This window comes from Phytophthora infestans, genomic scaffold (genome assembly GCF_000142945.1).
Source record: "Phytophthora infestans T30-4 supercont1.41 genomic scaffold, whole genome shotgun sequence".
Taxonomy (NCBI): Eukaryota; Oomycota; class Peronosporomycetes; order Peronosporales; family Peronosporaceae; genus Phytophthora; species Phytophthora infestans.
The window spans coordinates 61170-66494 of record NW_003303718.1 but is presented as its reverse complement, the minus strand read 5'-3'; positions in this window follow the sequence as shown (position 1 = coordinate 66494).

Below are 5325 nucleotides of genomic sequence, written 5' to 3'. Positions count from 1 at the left end.
CGTTCACGAGTGTATACAGCTGCTCACAGCAATCACGTGGAGCATCACCGCTCGACACGTTAGACACATCGTCCGACGTCGAAGACGTCACAGACGCCCTGCGTCTTCTTCTACTCTCCCATTCGCGACCGAGCCCGGCCGGATGAGGCCGGTGTGGCGACATCTCCATCACCACCACCGGGTGCAGCAGCACCATCACTCCTCGAAGAGGATACATTGTCTCGCAAGACACTCGGCTGAAAGCCAAGAGGTTCTTGACCTTCACACAGTGAGCTAGGTGTCACTTCACCTGCATCTCCTGGGCCACGCCCATGATGCCTCGACTCGCAGTCGACCGCGACCCTCGGGTCACGCAGCGGTAGGTCATCGACCATATGACCTTTTTTGTACCACTCAGTGGATTACGCGCCACTCCGCGCTCGTCCTCACCAGGACCCAGCAGTTGGTCATTGACCTGATTTGCACCGCTCAGCGGATAACGTGCCGCACCACGTACGCCCTCAGGGCAAACAGCAACCTCGTTGCTAACAATTTCGGACATACCAATGTCCAGCACTACGGCCGCCTCGGCCTCGTGCTCGCGCCAAAAGCGCTTCTGCTTCCTAGCAGAGGTGGGTTCATGACTCACCAAAGCTCCACTAGGAGCAGGGTGCGACGCACCTAGCGTTTTCGACTTCCAGTTGATCCATGGCTCATGGCGTTCCAGCCATGCCATGCCAAGGATGAGGTCACACCTCGCATCCAGGTCTAAGACCAAGCAGCGTTCCACGCTATCGAAGTTCTCAAACTTAACTCCAGGGTCGACAGAGACCTTCGACACGGTTACCAGTGTCCCCGTCGCGAGACGGACAGAGATCGTATCTCTCGTTGGTACTTCCAGTGCCTCAGCACTCCCTTCCAGGGTGGAGCGACGGGCGTAGTTGCCCGAGGCTCCCGAGTCAATCAAGACTCTCCATGGCTTTGCAAAGCCCTTCACGTTCGCTTGAACGACCAGCAAGCCCGGCTTGCACACACTCTTCTTGCAAGAGAGCTCAGCTCTCTTCGGGGCTGAGCCCCGTTGCCCTCTACCTCTTCGAGGCACAACAGAACTCAGTTCTTCCCCAGTAGGCCGGCCCGCGCCTACTGGGAGTTGCCGTTTCCCGGCGATGACCCGGAGGGTTGGCTCGCCGGAACCCCGCGCTTCTTGCGCAGAGGGCAATAGGCCCTCAAGTGCTTAGTGCTATTGCACACAAAGCATCGGCGGATGGCGGCGCGCTGCTCCGCAGCAAGAAGCTCCGCTTCTTCATCTTCAGCATAGCTGAGGTCCATCGGCTCTGGACCGCTCGAAGAGCTTGCGCTACCAGCGCTCCAACCAGGTCGCGCCGACCTGAAGTTGTGCTCGGCATTCAATGCCACATCCACCGCCTCTTCACAAGAGTTATGGTGTACACGGAACACTTCCGGTTGAGCTGCGCTCACACGAAGTCCCTCCATGAACACGGTCACGCTGACCAGTTCTGGAAGAGGGTCCGCCGCCATTCCGGCGATAAGAGTTCTCAACTCTTGGACATAGTCCAATAACTCCTTCTTACCCTGGCGGATAGCAAGGAACTTTGACCGGATACGATACGCCTGATTAGGCGGCGCGAACACGCGCGAAAGCTGTTGCTTCAGCTGTTCCCAAGTGGGAAATGCAGCGTCAACAGACGTGCCGCACGTTAGTGCCCATTCGCGAGCGCGACCTCCAAGCCTGGAGATAGCCAGCGCCACGCGCTGATGCTCAGACTGGAGCAGGGCCGATCCCATGGCCATCTCGACCTCACGGGTCCAGAGAAGGAGTTTCTCTCCATCCTTCCCCTCGAAGGTTTTTACGCTCACCATGAGCGGTTTCAGTCTCATAGACTCTTCACGCGTCATCGACGCCGCCGCCGTCGCGGCGCTCATCTTCTCTTGGACATGCTCCAAGAGCGCGTTCTCGTAGCGGGAGAACGATTCCAGCCTGGCAGTGACCGCCTCTGGACCTTGCGATGCAAGATGAGCCACGCCCTCCGGGCCAAGCAAGGACATAAGCTTAGTAAGCGCGTCCTGCTGCACCGGGGGCAAATTCGCGAACACGGGGTGTTCCATCCTCGCAGAGAAAATAGTCAACCGACTCAGGAGCGGGATTGACTCCGTGTGCTACCAAGTGCAGCGGGGCTGCCGTAGCTTTAGCGTCAGAGGAAGACGTTCGACTCATAGAGTCACTAATACTAACTTCATTATCCAAAGGACACTTACAGCCCAAGACCAGGGCTCAAAGTTAATACCTTAACTTTTATGCTTCAAAATCAGAAGTGCTTTATTTACTATTATTGCGGCCAAGCCGCCTAGGGTAAATGTATCTCTTTAACTATCTACATAGCTAAATCTAATCAAATGCTTAACGTGTGGCTTTCAGCCAACGTACTGAGAGACCTTGTTAACTCTCCAACTTATGTACTGAGAGTTTGTTAGCTCTCCGGGTACTTCGTACTCCTGTGTGTTCCACACCATGTAACCCCGTTACACCAACGCCGAGCTGGAGTTTCGCTTCGATGTACGAGGCGTCCGCGAACTTGCCCACCAGTTGGGCTTCCCGAATTCGTCATCGCTGCTAATCGTGACAAGGCACACAAGACAGAAGCTGTGTGTATTCTATTTGCCCGACCCTGTTATCCCAGCCGGAAAACGACATGATGCGGCGCTTTGGGCGCTCTACCAGCGCTCTTTCTGGTATGTTCACACACATGGGTACATTTTACTTTTCATTTTGAGCTTGCGAGTTTCTGCTGACATTTGTGTATTGATTGCAGTGCTTTTTGTATATGACAGATACAGGGAAAAAGATATTTTTATAAGCGCATCTGTGCTCAGCGCATACAAATGTACTGTTGTAACGGGGTACGTAGCCCTAAGTGTACCCCTGGTTACATGAAGTATGACACGTCATACTTCGGGATATTTGGTATAAGATACCAAGGTCGTCCAAAGCCAACCATTGGCTGATGACATTGCATTTCTATAGGTGACTTATAGTTTGTATTAAATCCAAGCTTTATATACTGTACCTATAAATATACTCAGTTTACATTCTACCTTAAATAGGTCACTTCGCTCCCTTTTGATAAAGAGGAAACCTGTGAACTGCCGCTCACTGAGAGTTTGTATACTCTCGGAAGATAACTTCCTCTAGCGTAAGGTGCTGGGTGACCCCGTCAAACTTGGTAGCACTAGTAGTCAATCCACGCCACCGCGGGTAGACTACCTGAACCTCTCCGAAGTTCGTTGCCATGGATAGGAGCGACTTCTCCCATATGAACGACTCTCAGTTCGAGTCGGTTCGGAAGATGGCAGGCATCTTCGGGATGGAAGCCCTCCAGAGCCTGGTGGTGTCAACACCGGCTGAGCAGCTCGAGCGCGTCAATGCGTTTGACGCGTACGAGCAGAGGCTCATCGCGCATGTGCGGGAGAACCTGCAGGCTCCGGCGGCGGAAGGAAATCCGCCTCACCCGAAGCCAATACGGCTGAAGGTAAAGCTGTATGAAGGGAAGGAAGGCGAGAACCTCCACTTCTGGGTCCGAGAAGTAGAGCTCGCGATGGACGCGGCTCTGATCTCGACCGAGCAACTGCGTGTTGCTTTTGCACTCTCCAACCTTAGCGGTCGTGCTAAGAGCTGGGTGTACACTCGGGAAGCAACATCCCCTGGATGTTTCACATCCTGGGCTCAGCTGTGCGAACAGCTCCGAGCCGCGTTCCTCCCGGCGAACTACGAGTACCGCCAGCGTTCGCGCTTCCTCTCGTTCAAACAAGGAAGGCGCGAACTGCACGAGTACATGCAAGAGACACGGGAGCTCACGGCGTCCCTAGTTGGAAATCCACTCAATGAACACATCAAGATGACTGTGTTCATGGACGGCCTTCGAGTGGGCCCCGCACGCACTCAGCTCTTCCGGGTGCAGTCAAGCCTCCTTGAAGAGGCGATCCAAGTGGCTCTTCAAGAAGAGTACAGCCATCGCCAGGCGCGTACGCCGGCCTCAGCGTGGTCTGGAAGTTCCTTGTCGACTCCCGGTCGAGCGAGCCCCAACAGACCAGTTCCCATTGGAGCTCGGGTCCTCCGAACAGCGTGACATCCGCTGCTTCGGCTGCGGGAAGATGGGCCACTTCAAGCACGACTGTCCCGCGGAAAGACTCCGCAGACGGTCTTTCCCCAAGCATGTTCTCAAGGGTCGCTGGCAGAAGCCAGGATCCCGGGGACAGGGAACGCCGGGAGCCAGTAGGGGCGGGGCGCCCTACTGGGGAAGAATTGAGTCTTCGTGATGGGTGCGCGGGTGGTGCGTACCACGGGGACTTAGCCTCTGAGAGTCTTCGCACGCTCGAATCGGCGAAGAGCAGCGACGGGTTACTCGTAATACACGGATGTGTACGGGGATACGATCATCCCTTTAGAATCTTGATCGATTCTGGGGCGTCGAAGAATTTCGCACGCCGCCAGACGGTTGCTCGTAATAGCAACAAGCTGTCCGATGCTTTGAGAGAAAGCAAGGGCAACGGGACGGTGTCAGTGCGACTGGCCGACGGGAAAGTCGTCACTGTCCCCAACGTCCAAGTGGATCTGGCCGTCAGGTCTGAAGACTTTGACGGCCTCGAACAGCTCACTGTTCTCGATAAGGATCCATATGATTTGTTCCTGGGCCTGCCCTGGCTTGAGAAGCACGAGCCCTGGATCGACTGGCGAGGCAAGGCCATCGGTGTCAGCCGCCCTGCGCAGTCCGACAGAGCATTGGTGAGTCATGTTCCCACCTCTGTCAGGACCCGGGGCGCCCGGAAGGGTTGCCAGGGTACCAAAGCATCCGGCAGATGCTTGGGAGTCGTCGACGTATATGACGACTCCAAGGATGTTTTGATGGTGTCAGCGCCCAGAGGAGGCGCTGGTCAAGTGGGAAACTTAGGTCCACAAGCGAATAACAAAGTTCCGCAGACAGCTGCAGCTGTCACGAACACTGACAATAGTGTGTTCAAGGTGGGTAACAGAGTTCCACACAGGGTCGCTCAGACCTTAACTAAAGAGGAAGACGTCGGATGCGCTTCCTATGTGAGTAACATAGTGCCACACGCGGTCGCCCAAACCTTAACTGGAGAGGAAGACGTCGGATACGCTTCCTGTGTGGGTAACATAGCGCCACACGCGGTCGCTCAGACCTTAACGGAAGAGGAAGGCGTTGAACACGCTTCCTGTGTGGGTACCACAGTACCACACGAGGCCACGAGTGCCTCGGATGTCGGAGCGCCGGCATCCCTATACGTGGGTAGCAAAGCTCCACGTCACGG